This window comes from Vicugna pacos, chromosome 10 (assembly GCF_048564905.1).
Source record: "Vicugna pacos chromosome 10, VicPac4, whole genome shotgun sequence".
Taxonomy (NCBI): Eukaryota; Metazoa; Chordata; class Mammalia; order Artiodactyla; family Camelidae; genus Vicugna; species Vicugna pacos.
The window spans coordinates 43,719,020-43,736,751 of record NC_132996.1 but is presented as its reverse complement, the minus strand read 5'-3'; the positions used below and the strand labels follow the sequence as shown (position 1 = coordinate 43,736,751).

At 35.6% G+C, this 17,732-nt stretch overlaps 1 long non-coding RNA gene across 1 annotated transcript in view; it reads left to right on the top strand.

Moving 5' to 3' along the window:
* LOC140698746 (uncharacterized) overlaps nt 1-6,446 on the top strand; it is a 300,352-nt gene extending 293,906 nt beyond the window's left edge. Inside the window, exons 4-5 of the long non-coding RNA XR_012076631.1 lie at nt 4,149-4,314; nt 5,699-6,446. This is a non-coding gene — a long non-coding RNA (uncharacterized lncRNA). The remainder of the gene's footprint in view (nt 1-4,148; nt 4,315-5,698) is intronic.
* The last annotated feature ends 11,286 nt before the right edge of the window (nt 6,447-17,732 follow it).

The following is a 17,732-nucleotide window of genomic DNA, read 5'->3' as shown; positions in this document are numbered from 1 at the left end:
GCCAGATGGAAGAGATTGATGCATAGGACAAGTATGTGGGAAGGAGCACAGAGCATCTGTGTTCTCTCTGGGCACACTACTCTCCCTATGTCTTTAAGTATTCACCAACCCAGAAGCTCTCTGAACCCTCTTTTTTGGATTTTTATGGAAATTTTGTTACATAGGCACAGCTGATTAAATCTTTGGCATTGTTATCTTTGACCTATTCAATCTCCAGCCCCTCTCCCCTCTTTTAAGTTTGGATCTGAGAGTTTCAACTCTAATCACAAGGTTGATTGGTTGGTTTCCATAGCAACTAGCCCCCATCCTTAAGTGCTTCCAAAAGTCACCTAATTAACATAAACTCAGGTGTGGTTCAAAGGGTTTATTAAAAATATCAAGAAGCCTCTATCGCTCTTATCACATAGGAAATTCCAAGGGTTTTAGGAGTTCTGTGCCAAGAACAAGGACAAAGAACAGATATATATATATATATATATATATATATATATATATATATATATTTATATATATGTAAACTATAATCCACAGCATTACATATATGGAAACAAATTCCTGCCTTAACAAACCAATTAAAATTAAGGTCCTGCAACAAAATTCATATAGCACATGATATAATGTGACAAGTACTTCCTATATTCTTTTGACAAAAAACAACTTGGATTTTAAATCAAGGCTTGAATTTGTGAGCCATGACAAATTGAAACACATACTCAATATCATAACAATTTTATTTCATTTAATGATTATTCAATCTAGCTAAAAATCCATCTTTCTTGCATCTCTATCATGATTTTATTGGTCACCATTATTATATTTATGACAGAGTTTTTTCACAGTAGTCTTTTCTTTCAAATAATTAGGTAAAATGCAGCAAGTTAGAAATTATGAAACTGGTCATGCCATTTACAAAAGCTGTAAGATTCATTGATTGCTGCTCCCTTGAGTCATTCTATAGCTGGCTAAAAGGTTACCTTCATTGATGAAAGTCTACCAGGAGGCATGGAATAGAAGGTATTGATGAAACGTCTACAGGGAGAAAATGCAATTATGATTACTCTGAAATTCCACTCGGGAATCTGTTTTAAGTTTCACAGTTGAGAGGTAATTTCATTTGTTTTCTCCTGCCTATAAGGTAGTGTTTTAAACCGCAGGCAATAGCTACAGGATGCTGCAATGACAGTTCCCAAATTGCTTTCCAGCAGATATGACTGGAGCAATGTAGACACTGTCCCATTACTTCTTATTTTAACTGAAACTTAACCTTTCCCCAGGACCATGTGCTTTTCCATCTTGTCCCAGGAGAGGATAATAAAGGAAAGAGCTGCCATTTGTTGAGGGATTACCAGTGTCTAGTCCTCGGCTCAGCATTTCAGAGACATTGCCATTTTAAAAATCAGAACCATAGTTCTCTAATTTTGACATTATTACCCCAATTGTATAGAACCTGAGATTCAGAAGACCTTAATAAGTTATTTGCTGCACATACATAGTGTGTAGGAGCATTTGAGTTGTAATACATGCTCTTAAACCACTAACTTTTCCATTCCCTACATACCATAACCCCATTAAGTGGGGTCAGTGTTCCTCAGGCCAGTATTACCACTTCCTATCCACTATACCTCCACCTTCATGTGTAAGAATAATTTTTTGAATGGCATGTCATCCTGCTAAGCTTCTGTCTGTCATCAGTTTATCAATATCACCTGCAAATCTTCTGGCTTATTTCACCATCTTTACTGACCCTTTGTCACTGGACTTGGATAATTTCAATATTCATGTTGACAATCTACTTTGTATCTTAATCTAACAACTCTTAATTGCTCCTCCAATGCCCTGCACACTCCAGCAGACTACACCCAGGGATGTGCCTAGACATGGTCATTAACCCAAAATGCTTCACATAGGAAGTATTAAACTCCAACATCTTACTCAAAACACAACCAATTGTTCAATCTCTACTACTTTTACTACTTTTACTACTTTTCTTCTTTCCTTCTCCATTATCTCTCATGTCTAGACTTCTTTATTTTTATCTCAATCTGTTAATTCCCTAATTTTTCAATCATTATCTCAATAAAGCAAAATGATAGCATCGAAAATAAATAATGCCATATATTATTTTTTAACAACTACGTTCTAGACACTTTATATGTTATCACAACTGAGGATTATAGATGTAAAGCAAAGCACCCTAATTTAAACAGGACAGAAGTGATTTAACTAGAATAGAGAAACACATCCACCTGTGAGATTCCGAAGTCCCGTTCTTTTCACTACACCACACTGTCACAATAACAGATACAGTCCTTTCATTGCCTCTCAACTTCTTTGGTCAGAGCTACTCTTTCCTGTCTTGCAGAGCTCAACCTGTGAATCATTATTTATTCAGATGAAAATTGGTTCAAGGCAGGGGAGAGGATAACAAATAATTAAATGTTATGATGGTTTTTGAACCTTCAAAAGGTGTGTAGTACATAATGAGTGTACCATATTCAAATTTTATCATGAGGGCAAATGGAAAAAAAAATCTAAAAAGGCTACTTCGAGGGAGAAGAGAGGTGGAGAAACACGGCCGTCAGGTCATGTTTTTAAACTACAGCTGTCTCCAATATTGTGTTTGATCTCTCTGTATTATTCTAGTCAACTTCCATTCTCACTTATTTAAACTCTCACTTCAAACTTCATTATCCCTTTGACTCTTCAGACCTCTCAGCAAACAAGTAAGTGTACGAACACACACATGGATGCATATACATTACGAATGATTTCCTATCCTTCCTCATGGAGAAATTTGAAGTTCAGGTGAGAGATTTCTCTATAGTCTGCCCCCCTTACTTGTCATCTTCTTGCATGAACTACACTTATGCTCACAGAATTCTTCCTTTCTTTCTCAGTAGAAAATGTCTCTCTCATCACTTGTATTCTGAGATGCCAGCACCTCAGTACCTTGCTCCATCAACCTATTTCTCTATTAATTATATCTTTTTTTTTCTTTTCAGTCTCCACTAACTCATTGCACATGCAGTTGGTCTGTAATTGGTCTGTATGCTTTGCCTACAGGAAACAGAAAATATAGCTATGAGTGACTTAAACAAATACAGAAAATCTGGAAGTTGGCAGTTGCTGTCCCTGGTTTAGTAGCTTAGCAATGTCAGGGCTGTATCTCCTTAATTATCTTGGCCTTTTCCGCATGGTGTAGATGCTGCAGCCTTGGGAACCACACCTTTTTAGCAGCCTCCCACAGACGTCCAATTTGGTCACGTTGAATAAAATGTATTGGCCTGATTTGTTTCATGTGGCTGCTCATGCTGCATTAGAGGCTGGAAGGCTGCATATGTAGTTTTTCAGGCCTCTGAGCAGAGGTCGAGAGGAAGAAGAAAGTTGAGGAAAATACAGTTGCCTAACCTATAGTATCTGATACAGAATTCTATTTACTCTGGTGTTTTCTGTTTTAAAAAAGAAAGGTTATGCAAAAGAAGACTGTGCCAGATACAAAATTTTGATTTTCCCTGTGTGTTTAACCTTATGTCTTTATCTTCCTTGCATGGTATTCAGTCTCTTTTAAGTCTTATCCTCTGCAGAATTTGCCTGAACAACCCACTTTTCTATTTTCAGGATCCCTCTGTGTGAGTGTTTCTAGGTCCTTCTCTATAAACACTTTCAAGGTTCTGGGGAGGAACACTTTCTGGATTACTCTACCCTGATATAGGAATAATTCATCTTCCTTTATATCTTAACAACAACAAAAAAGTATCTTGGGAGCTAAGTAATCTTTCCTTATTTTCTTTTCGGTTTTAAGAGTTTGCATATTTTTATCCCTTTAAAAATATTTTAATTTATTGTGGGTAAATAAGAAATAAAAGTGTGTTCAATACCACCATCCTTAACTGGAGGTTTTTATTAACATATATTGTTAGTATTATTTTATTTATCTGAGTCAGTCAGGAGACCATGAGTCCTTGAAGGCAGAGAACATCAATAAATGCTTTTTTTTAAGTCGTTAGAAACAAACATGATAATTAACTAGCACTTAAATACTGATGAACAAAATCAAAGATGACTAAATAAATGAAGAGTTATTTCATACTCATAATAGGGAGACTCAATATTTTCCAAATGTCACTTCTTCCCAACTTGACCTATAGATTCAACACAGCCTCTATCAAAACCAAGGACTTATTTTGTGGATATTGACAAGCTGATTCTAAAATATGTGTGGAGAGGCAAAATACCAAGAATAGTCAACACGATATTGAAGAAGAACAAAGTTGGACGGGCCGACACCATCTGACTTCAAGACTTACTATAAAGGTACAGTAATCAAGATAGTAGATTATTAGGAGAAAGAACAGACAAATAGATTAATGGAACAGAATAAAGAGCCCAGAAACAGACCCACATAAATATAGTCAACTGCTCTTTACAAAGGGGCAAATATAATGCAATGGAGAAAAGGCCCCTTTGAAGACAGTTTGATAGTTTCTTTTAAAATGAAATGTAATCTTATCACAGGATCCTCATTGAGCTCCATAGTATATACGAAAATGAATTGAAAACTCATGTCCACAAAAAACCTGCATGTGGATATTTATAGCAGTCCATTTATAAGGCCAACATTTGGAAGCAACCAAGATGTCCTGCAGTAGGTAAATGGATAAATACCCTGATAGACCTAGACAATGGAATATTACTCAGTGCTAAAAAGATATGAGTTATTACGCTATGAAAAGATATGGAGGAAATTAAATGGCAGATTACTAAGTGAAAGAAGCCAATATCAAAAGGCTGCACACTGTATAATGCAAACTACACTACATTCTGATAAAGGCAAAAACTATGGAGACAGTAAACTTACCTGTGATTTTCATAGCTAGGGGGAATGGAAGGTTAAAAAGAGCACAGAGGAGTTTTAGGACAGTGAAATCATTTTGTACAATAATATAATGTTGGATGCACATCATTATACATTTTCCAAACTAATAGCATGTACAACACCAAGAGGTAACTCTAATATGAACTATGGACTTTGGTGATTTTTACGTGTCAATGTCGATTTATCAACGTAACAAATGTACCATCTTGGTGGGGGCTGTTGCTAGTGGAGAGGCTATACATGTGTTGGGGGTGGGAGTATATGGGAAATCTCTATACTTTTCATTTAATTTTGCTGTGAAACTAAAACTTCTCTAAAAAATAGTTTATTTTATAATAACAACAGAAAACAGCATTCACCAAATATTTAGCTCTTACCTACCATGTCTCTGACACCATTCTTGGTGCTGGAGACACATCAGTGATCACACAAACCTGTTCTGGCCCAGATGGCACTGAGCTTACACTATGTTCTGCTGAAGAGATATTGATGTCTTATTTCATCGTGCTCCTTTTTATTAAAGATTAACACAATACACAGTGTTTTACGTAAGTCTGTTACATACCAAACTGGATAGGAAAAAAAAATAGAGCAAAACTCAAACATTGTAAAAACTTGTTAGCATTAGAGTGTCAAAGCCCTATTCGCCAAACCCTGGCTTTATGAAGTTTGAGTTTGATTAATCTTTTTAAACTCTTATGTGTTTTATAAATATTTTCCTTCTTGAGTTTCATATTTACATTTTAATTATTTTATTTTTATATAAAATTTGTATGTATTTTATATTTATTCCATTTCTATTTATATATTGATTATTCCTAGATTTCTTAACAATGAGGAAAATAATTTTCAACAAGATTCATAACATGCCAAAATTTCTGTGGAGAAAAGGGAACCCTCCTACACTGCTGGTGGGAATGCAGTTTGGTGCAGCCACTGTGGAAAACAGTATGGAGATTCCTCAAAGGACTAGGAGTAGACTTACCATATGACCCAGGAATCCCACTTCTGGGCATATATCCAGAAGGAACCCTACTTCAAAATGACACCTGCACCCCAACGTTCATAGCAGCACTATTTACAATAGTCAAGACATGGAAACAGCCTAAATGTCCATCAACAGATGACTGGATAAAGAAGAGGTGGTGTATTTATACAATGGAATACTATTCAGCCATAAAAATTGACAGCATGACACCATTTGCAGCAATATGGATGCTCCTGGAGAATGTCATTCTAAGTGAAGTAAGTCAGAAAGAGAAAGAAAAATGCCATATGAGATCGCTCACATGTGGAGTCTAAAAAAAAAAAAGCAAACAAAACATAAATACAAAACAGAAACAGACTCATAGACATAGAATACAAACTTGTGGTTGCCAAGGGGGTGGGGGTGGGAAGGGATAGACTGGGATTTCAAAATGTAGAATAGATAAACAATATTATACTGTGTAGCACAGGGAAATATATATAAGATCTTATGGTAGCCCACGGAGAAAAAAAATGTGACAATCAATATATATATGTTCATGTATAACTGAAAAATTGTGCTCTACACTGGAATTTGACACAACATTGTAAAACGATTATAAATCACTAAAAAATGTTTTTAAAAAACATGCTAAAATTTGACACGTAATTGCATAGCTCTTGGAATCAACTCGTTGTCCCCTAATCTGCACACCTACCTGCCTAATGTGTGTGAGGCTTTATTGTCTTCACAACATGCTTTTCCTTTATAAACAGCAAGAGAAACAACAACATAATCGATGTGATCACAAGCCACCCTATGTTGTTAACTTACTATTTTTCCCGCAGATTTCAAGTTAATAAAGACAAGCTAAGGAGACAAATTATGAAGACAATATTCTATTAAAGTGAAGAGAAAAGAGACAGCATTCACTCCACTCTATTATGTAACCCTTCTGTGTGAGCAGTAAAAATTGTAAGCTACTTTTAAAAAGCTACACCTTTAAAGACAATTGTTGCCTAGATGGAATAAAGAAGGGAGAAAAGTGAATATAGAAGCACAAAGCTTTCAGTAGTAAGAGTCTCAGAACTTTAACTATTGACAAAGAGAATTTTAACCTTTAAGCCAATTTTGATTCTGATTTTGATTGCTGAATCTATTTGTGTTCTGAGAATTCAATACAGGATAAACTACTTTAGAAATGGTTAGATAGTTTTTTTCAGATGTCAGTGGAGAAAACCAAATTGGATATTGAGTCATACACAAACGCTCAGTACCTTTAGGAGCTAAAGAGAAAAGGCTATATTTGCAAGTCACTAGAAAGGCAATGTGATATTGCTGAAAGGATAATGATACTGGAGTCAGAGAGACTTCAGTTCAAGTGTAGGCAGTGTGCACTTAAGAAGAATCAGTTCATCTCTCTGAATTTTTATTTTGTCTTCAAAAGAATGATTTTAAAAGATAAAATGTATAAAGAACCTGTCAGAGGACCTGCTATATACTTCAACTCCGAGTATTAACTATATTTACTCTTTTCTTTTAACACCGTATACGAAGCTCTGGACAAATGCCTGCCTAAGGAACATGTATCTAGAAGGGAAGATGCACACAGAATTGGGTAATTCCAGTGTAGGATGAAAGCGATATAGATGGAAAAATTACGTGGTGTTAGGAGAATACACAGGAGTATCATCCAGCTATGCCAGAGGGTCAGTAAATACTTCCAGGAGGAGGCAATGTCTAAGCTGGATGAAGGATGAGAAGAGTTAAGTGAAGGAGACAGAGACGCATTCTAAAATGAGAGGAACTGCGAGTGGCCCAAGCTGCAGTGATCTGCTGCTCCTGGTGGATAAGAGGTGCTGAGACAGGAGAGGAAAACAGAGGTCCAATTAATCAAGATTAGGACCAACCCAAATCTAATTCATTCATCATCTTTTGCTTCAAAAAGAGTTAGGAAAGAGTAGAAGTTAAAGTATCAATCAGTGAGAATAGCAGCTGCCTCAGCACTGGAACAGGGGCCAGGAAGACCCTGCTGGTCCAGGCTGAACCGTTAGGAGCCAGGTGCTGGGACATTCCAAGGAGGCAGGATCAGGCCAGCGCGGCGGGGCTCCTGAGAACTCAGCACAGTAGCTGTTTCAAATTTTGATGGAAACATTTCAACGTTTAGAACACCATCATAATCATTCTTTTCTGCACCAGCTAAATACCAGTTCTAGATTTAGGTTAAAAGACTGTTAAATTAAATCATGGCTTCAATTTATTTTTGTTTTGAACTTACGTTATTATAATTTAATATTCTGCTCTGTTCTAGGTATGTGTGTGTGATTGTTCCACAGAATATACACCCCAGCTATCAATAAATAAGCCAGGTTTCATTTAAAAATTACTGATTTATTTGAATTAAATTGTAAATTAAATTTACAGTTTTAAATTAAATTTATGATATTAAATTGGTGATTCTGGTGCCATACAGATGGTGTCATCCAGTTAAATTGACCTAGAGATCAGAGACAATCACATTTGTATAAAACCTTGCCATTTTCAAAGCACTTTCACACTATCAGATACAATCCTCACAACAATATGTGGAGGAAAAAGAAGCAGGTTTTCAATAATTTACGAACACTCACCAGGTTTACTTTCACGGCTGCAATAGCATTGGGAGCAAATAAGGGCAGGTACTATCATTATCTCTACTTTGTAAATGAGGAACTTGAGACCTGGGAGGTAAACTCTGTCTTGACAGCTAAAATGAGTTTGGTATCTCTGGACTGAAATATCTGAAGAAATATGTAAGGGAATAAAATTTTTTAATTAAAGAACTTTCACAAGTGTTCTCATTTCAGTCTTTACAATTAAGAAAAAAAAAATTACTTTCCTCCAAGGTCGCTAAAGCATGCGTATTTTGGAACCAGGTTCTCATATCAAAAGTGTCTTTTCAGTATACCATTTTTACAAGGAGTTGAAGAAATTAAAATTTGGTTTTGGAATCGGTAACTAAAATACGTCTATTTAGTGAAAGCTTGAAACTAGAATTCACAAAAATACTTTTGATGTGACAGGAGGCAACCACAAATATTACAAATGAAAGCGATTGAAGAATATGAGTAAAATAATGCTCACTTTTAGTAAAATTGTTCCAAAACATTTTTAAAGTGAAAGTTACTACTAATGTTAATTGCACTAAACAATTATTGGCTGAAGGATACAGAAGATACATTTGTACACATGATTTATCAGTTTGGTGTGGCCCATGCACATACAGAAATGTAATGGAAATTATTGTAGGTCAGATTAGAGAAAACATCTGTAAAAGTACAAAAATAAGAAAATGCAGTAAATATACCTTCCAGCTGAGTAATTTTAGCAAGTTTCTTTAGAGGAATTGATGCCTACAATACATCATATGTTAAAGAATATGATGTGTTGTGATAAAGTAGAAATAACACAACTGAGAAATAGAAGTAAAGGGAGAGAAAAAGAGAAAAGCAGAAAAGAACTCATTGATTAGTCAATAAGTAGAAGTTAAATGACTACATTAAAACTGACAAGGCAATTAATACAATAAATAAGATAGCAGAGAACAAAGGGAAATTTTTTTAATGGTGTAAATACAAAAATTAACACTAGAACAAAAACACAAAATTCCCTAAATATCCCCAAAAAATGTTTGTGAATTAAGGGGAAAAGAATATACATTTTCTAGAGAAACATACAAATATAACAATGTACAAAACTATAAAATATTATGCCTGAATTGAGATGAAACATACTAGTCATACAAATAAATGTGAAAAAGTATAATATACCCATTGAAAGACATAGTTTTCCACTGGACTTACAAAACAAGTTCCTATTATGCTCTATACACAAGAGATACATGGAAAACAAAATGATTTAGAAAGTCTAATACTAAAACTATGGACAAAGTGAATGGAAAAAATGAGAAAGCATTAGTAATGATCTCAATATCAGATAAAATAGAAAGTAGCCTAAACAATATATAAGTGGGGTAGATCTTACAGATATGTTGAATTTTATGTCCTAATAAGAGAGGACTGAACCTCTTCTTGTATCCTCATGCAACACCCACAGAAAAAGATCATATAATTGGCCACAAAGGAAATATTGATTAGTTCCTTAAAGGAGATGAATTTCAGACAAAACTTACATGCAAAAAACTTGAAAGTACTCCTGAAATAACCAAAGGTAAACTTTACCAAATAGTAAAACATCCCTTCGTCTTAAAGTGATTCATATTAAGAAGATATCATTTCTCCATAGGCTGACTTATAAATTTAGTACAATTTAAAATATATATATAAAGATGTTATGTGCAATAAAATAAGGCTCAAAAGCGTATGTAGATAAACAAACAGGCAAGACTATGCAGTAAAACACTGGAAAATAAAAACTAAGAATGAGGATCATTCTAGCATCATTCCCATGGTGATCCAGCCCAAAATGCATTATCTGAATTTAAACATGAGGCAACAACACACAAACACAAATGAGTAGACATCGCATAAAATAACTAGTCAGTATTCTTCAAAGCTATCAAGGTTATCAATGCAAAACAAAGTCTGAAAACTACCCCAGACTGGAGGAGACCAGAGAGACACGACAGCTAAATACAATCTGGGAACTTGTATTAGATCCTTTATCAGAAAAAAGAAAAAAATTCATGGGACCTCTCAAATTTAAGTAGATCTGTAGATTACTTAGTAGAATTATATCAATGTAAGTTTCCTGATTTTGATGTTTGTACTCTGGTTGTGTATGATAACATTTGAAGACTCTGGGTGGAAGGGATGTGAGACACTTTACTATATTTGCAACTTTTTTTCTTAAGTCCAAAATTGATTTTTAAGTAATAGTAATAAACAAAAACTTGGAAGGGGACTTACAGATTCACCCGTCCTTCATCCTTTTATTCATTAAAGGAAGAATTATTAAGATTATTATGTGCTAGGAATTATTCTCTGTGCTGGGAGTAGAGACATATGTATAATAAATAAAACCTCTGCTTTCTTGGAGCCTCTGTACCATTTGAGGGGAGAATGGTAAAGAAAGAAAATATACAACAACTTATATGCCAAGTACAAGTCCCCTTTAGACTTACAATGATAAAGAAAATAAAATAGACTGACAGTGTGATTGCTATTAACACAACAGGGAAAAGGAAAAGAGACACCTTTACAGTGAGCCCCTTGGTGTGACACTTCTGCAAATTAAACCAAACCAGACTACAAGAAGATCTGACAGAAAAGGAAAAATTAACCTCAATGAAGAAAATTAAAGCAACAGAACCAACGGGATGGATTGCTCATCTTAAAAGAATGTTTCATCTGTATTATTAGCTTTACATTTAAAAACAACTTTGCTGTAAGAACCATGAGATGTCTGTGATAAGCTTTTTATACCCAGGAAACTCAACACTGCAATATGTTTTTGAAGAAAAATGGATTAGTTGATGGGGGATATGCTAACCTTATTGGAATGTTTGTTCCCAACACAAAACGTGTAAGATCAATACTCACTGGCTGTAGATGTTTTACAAACCATTGATTCCCCTTAAGGAAAATAAAATCTATCCCATTCACAAAAAGGCAACGTTTCCAAGCCAAGCAGGGGACTGCATACTGAATTATTTTTCAGAATGGACAAAGTAGCACCAATAGTTATTTCAAAGTTAGGTCATATTTAATAGAAAAAAATAGCATTACAAAATGATTTCACGGTGACAAGAGTGGATTTGAAGTCATTTTCCAAATAAATGAAGCTCAGGAAATTCTATAATTTTGCTGGTGTTCCAAAATTGCAATTATTATCCTCCATTAAAACCTGTTTCTTCCCTTGCATTCCCAGTGTTTGCCACTGGCCCCTCCCTCCACAATTTGTCCAAGTCAGAAACTTTCTCCTTTTCCTTTTAGCTACTCTTCTGACACAGAAGGAAGGGGGCAGGGCACAGCTGTTCAAGGAATGACACAGCATTAGCACCAAAATGGTAGAAGATTCAACTCCCAGTAGACCTTGATGCTCAGGATGGTGGGAGATCTGACTTCTAGTGGACCTTGAGCTTTATTATACACTCGTTGTAGTATATTAACATAGTAAATGACAACTCCGACAGGCGCCATGACAGCTCCAAAGCTAACCATAAAAGGCCAAAAAGTGAGCAGAGGCCCAATTCCTGTGAATCCCAGCCACTCCCCAAAGTAGTTGAAATTATCCTCCCACTTGTTAGTATATGAAGCTACTGAGCCCATAAAAACTAACAACCCGACAGCTTGTGGCTGCTCTCTCTTCTGAATGAGACGGACCACGTTCTGTCTATGGAGTGTGTATCTACTGAGCACCCAACCCTCATACCTCATGGCCTTTCTCTTCTTCCTTCTGAAACAGCCTGCACTCTGTGTAGTATGTATCTCTCTAAATAAATCTACCTTTACTCAACCGTGGCTTACTCTTGAATTCTTCCTGCGTGAAGCCAAGGATCCATACTTGGCAGGGCACGTCCTGGGGACTCAACCGAGACCTGGGACATGGCCATCGTCTTGCCTCACATTCATTTTTCCTGTATCACTTTGACATAAAAATGATCACTACATCTGCTCTACTCTACCTTTAATTTACTAAGTCTTGAATTTCTTCTCTTCTTTTTCTTCCCATAATCTTTCCCCTTAGCTCAAACTCTCACCCTCCTGTCTTAGACTATTTTACTTTTCTCCAAGTTTGTTCCCTCTTCCTCAAATATCTTCACTACCTGAAACAACTTTCCATGGAGTGATCTTTTGGGGAAAAAAAAATATCATTTTATGTGCTCACCCATGACTTAATACTTCCACAAATCTAACTATAATTGCATCTCAAAGATTATATGATCTAAGACTTGTATATCCTTTATCTCTCATGATTATCTTAGCATTACAACCATAGTTATTTGCCACTTCCCAAATATGTTCCTCACAGGAGTCAGTATATTTAATGATTAAGAGTGTGGGCCCTCTGGGGAGAGACATCCTCATTTCAGTTCTGCTTTGCCACTTATTAGCTGTGTAACTTAGGGTCCTCTTTCTGTGTCTTTATTTCTTAATTTGTAAAATATAGATAAATGTGGTATCTACATCTTCAGCTGTTGTAAAGAATTTATGGAGGTTAACCCTCCTTAAATATTTAGCCACTGTCATGAAATACAGTGATTGCTCAATGAACGTTAGCTATGATAATGATCATGATGATTTGCACTAATGCTGACGCAGAAGCAAATCTCAACATTTTTGTAAATCTTTGTTTTCTTTTCCAGAAATATAATATTTTCACTCTAGTTCTCTGCTTGGCAAACTCTAAGTCATAATTCATGACATAGACAAAGTTTCACATAAGTAACACAAATCTTGCCTGAGCTTACAGATATCTACTACAGAGCATATCCTATTATACGGTGCATGTTTCCTTGCCTTTTAATGCACATACTATTTATATAGTATAAATCTTCATGTATCTGCAAAATGACCATAATAATATTTTCTACAACATAGGATTTTGTGAACACTTAATGAGATATCTATGTAAAATTCTTCCAAAAGTGCTTGGCACGTTATGAGCAACATTCACATGTTACTTGTTATTACTGTTGTTTTATTATTTTCTAAATTTTGAGTTCCTCGATGTGGAAGCTGTGCCTTATTTATTATCACGTCTCCACTTCCCAGCACACATGTGGCACTAAATAGGCATGATGTCATTAATATATGGAATCGAAAAAAGTCAGATTCATAGAAACAGAGAATAAAATGTGGTTAACAGGGACTGGAGGAGGACTGGGGGGAAAGTTGGTCAAAGGATACAAAATTTCATTTATAAGGTGAATGAATTCTGGAGACCTAATATGTATCATAGTTACTATAGTTAATAATAGTGTATTTTATATGTGAAATTTGCTAGAGAATAGATGTTAAATGTTCCCAAATATATGCACCCACACACATCCACACACACAAGTTAACTATGTGAGGTAATGGATGTGTTAACTTAACCTGATTGTGGTAATCATTTTACAGTGTATACATATATCAAAACATTATGTTGTACACCTTAATCATATACAATTTTTATTTGCCAATTACAACCTTGTAAGCTGGGATAAAAGAATTAAATACACACTCCAATTTAGCAAGATTTAGACAACAAAATTAAGATCTTTTATTACATTTATAGCCCCCCAAAACCAAGACTTATAGATACTAGAGACATTATAGGTCAAATAAGAAATACTATTATAAACCATAAAAAGTAAGAAAATAGTACCAAAAAAGTATTCATTTGTCCATGTCCCAGTGTCACTATCAAAAGTTAGTCTTCTGGTTTACTTCTTCAAAATACTCTAAAATTCTGAACACTCAGAATGCAAGAAGACTGGTCCAGCCCTGACCTAATGGTAACCAACTCAAAAAACATAAAAAGAACCATTGAATTCTTTTTGAATAACCTTTGAATAAAATTTATTGGCTACACTCTACAAATGTCTCCATCCAAGGCAGGATGGCTAGCCACATTCATTAAACCAATGTTTATTATGAGCCCACTCTGTGCCAAGCCTTGTTCTAGATGTTGGGACAGTGGCCCACAAAATGAACATTTTTTTTTTACAAGGACAGCTGAGTCTACAGGGAAGACAGGCCTTGACTAAGAACAGATCTTATATCTAAAGTCTTTCTCAAAGAAAGACATTAAAAATCAAGATATTTGTAGAAAGTATATGTTGCTTCCTTATTTTATATTTTATTTCAATTCTATTTATTCAATTTTAGAATCTTCACAGAAGGCTATGCAGACAGCCTTTAAAGATGTCCAGTAGTTCCTGGTAATAGACTATTAGATGACTTAGTGATGCTGTTAGTATAGCAAATTCTTGATGACCTCTACTGAACTTAGAGCAACAGGACAAATTTGAAAATGGAGTTCAAGTCTCCAAACCTAAAGGCTTTTGTAATTTGTCACAGTGTAAATATGGCATGCAGTAAACTCAAGTCCATCTCTGTAGTCACAGAATGGCTCAGGCCGAACTTCCCAGTTGTCAGTTTCCTGATAATGGATGCCACTGCTCTAGAGAGAGTTTTGCTTTATTTGTGGCCACTTGCTCAAGTTCGCCATGAGAGGTATCTCAGCGCTAAGAGAGTATGTTCTCAAGAATTCAAGTTCCCCAAACTGGATGCGTGAGAGCCAGTCACAGCATCAACACTGGAGATACTGTCTCCACAGCCAGGGGGGAAGAGTCCTCTTACACACACTTAATGCTCACTAGGGTTGAGCCCAGAGCAAACCCTAACCCTGAATTCAGAAAAGGAAGTGCCCCTACTTCCAGTGTGAATGCATTTGTCTTCTGCATCTCATCATTAAAATTTCCTCTGTTTTGAATTTATAGTAGGTCACTATTAAAATGTTAGGTTCACATTACCTACCAGATGGGGAGAAATGGTCCCTCTGGAGTTTTAAAACAACACTGTAGTGAGCAAGTGAAAAACAGACAAATGCATTTGTTCGCAGCCCTCACAGACTGCTCGACTTAACAGCAATGTTCACCACGTCTTTGCATTTCGCCCCCTAGGTACAGCTCATCTTTACTCCAGCTCAGTCCAGTCTGGGAAGTTTTAACCTGAATTTAAAGCTTGAATTCTCTAGTGCTCTGTGCTCACGCGGCCTCTCTGGGTTTCTTTCCAGGAGTTGGTGATGGGACTGGAAAAGGGAGCGAGGAAGGGATGGTGGGCTTCGGGTACCCATCCATGTCCTACACTACATAAGGTCGGCTAGCTGTTACCTTAAACAGCCAAGTGTCTTTACCTCTGAAAGTTGTCACAACTGTGACTCCCTCAACTGCTCCCTGTAACAGGTGCTCTTTGGGAGCCATATTATAGAAGAAGAAAAGCCCCCGAGAAGGTTCAGTGAATACAGACGTTGTACTTAAATTTGGGCTGTATTTCGTATTTCATGTTCTTTGCATCATATATTCCTACCAATAGTTGAAATTCTGATGGGTTTGCATTTTTTTCTAAGCAAAAGTTATTATACTGATGTTTATATATTTAAAAAGTACAATTCAAGATATATTAACCTTCATCATAAGGTGAATATATTTCATCAAAAACCCAAGTATATCTCTCAATATTAGACCTTTGAAGCATATGGAAATAAATCCTTGTGTCTTTGTGTGTATATAATTATATATTTTGTATTAGGCTTTACAATATAAGAGCATCTCAGAGATTTGATTCAACTTCTTATTTGGTAGGCGATGAGGTTTAGCTGGGTTAAGGAATTTATAGTTTATTCACCTAACAGGCATAATTGGCACCTTAAATCAGGTCTTCATAATGCTATTAGTCTTTACTATATTTGAGATTTGTTTTATACTCTCACAAAGTATTCAGGGAAGGTATTATCAACATTTCACACACAGGGGACTATACCTAGAGTGAGGGAGATGTCCATCCATCACTGCAGCTAAGTAACTTCAGTGTCATGTGGCTGGTTAGTGGCAAGGATAGGACTGGAACCTGGGTCTCCACTCTCTCAAGGGTTTTTCCGGCACACAAGGCTGATTCTTGATCTTCTCCTTTCGCAGGTTTACATATTACCTCAATTCTCTAGCATTTAGAACAATAGGAAAAATAGCTCTATTTTATAAGAACTAATGTCAACACATCAGATAAAACAAGGCCCTTCAACGCAAAAAGATTTGAGAAAAAGTATTTTTATGAGATTAAGTTTCATTTTTTGGTCTTATTTGTATAGGTATAGCTGAGTGACGAGATGTGTTTTGTTTAATTCAATTTATTTTTTGCCATGCAGTACCATTACTAAGAACATTTTAAACATCAGTTTAGCTAGTCAATTAATTGTTGTTATCTAATAAATATTTTTATCGTTATTATTTATTACATTAGACTGCAACCTAAAATTTTACTTTGAAGTTAGGAGGAAAAGTCAATAATGCATTTACCTCTTAGAGCAATTCTAAAGAGTACAGGTCTTCATTTGGCATGACAGGAGGAAGTCTGTCATTTGGCTCTGGGAAGCCAAACGGCAGCTGGAGAAAAGAGAATCAGTGAGGCAGAGTGAGCAGGAGTATTTCATAAATGAAAGGTGCAATAAAGCATGTACTTCTTGCCTCCACATTTTTATGGATTTCCAAGGGTACAGCATGGGGAGAATTTAAGGGCTGTATCTAATTATCACCCTCAATCTTTAACCACACAATCATAAATAAAGTTATTTTAAAAATATAATCACCACAATTCTGGAATGTTTAAATAAACAAAGGCCCACAGTGTCTAAATCTCTTTTTCTGCTAGGGGAGAGGCACAGGTTTCTCTGAGTTGCTTGTATGTGTCTGTATCTTATACCCTGGCATGATTGTCATGATCAATTATTTACAGGTCTAAGACACAGGGAGAACGTTTATAACCTTTCAGGTGCTGTCTTTACCTCTGAGATTTTCTAAGCATAAATACAGTTCTAGTTTAGCATTGTGCCCATATTAATATTTTTTTAAACTATTTGCATTTTTAAGAGAGTAGTACCCTAGATTTTTATTGTACAGAGATATTTTCAAATGAATCCAATAGAATATTTGGTATGATAATGTATTTGTTCTTCGATCTTATACCTTCTTTCTTAGATTCATGTTTGTTTATAATAACAGAAACAAAGGTGTAATCTGTAATAATGACTGGTATCATTGAAGGAAAGCAAAATACAACACAAGGAATTAAGGTTGTCATCCTTACTCTTATTTTAGGTAGCTATACAAACTTGGGCGAGACATTTCAGTTTTGAAGTTCTCATTGCTAGAACTCACTCTCTAGAAAAGATGCCATTTTTGTTAAA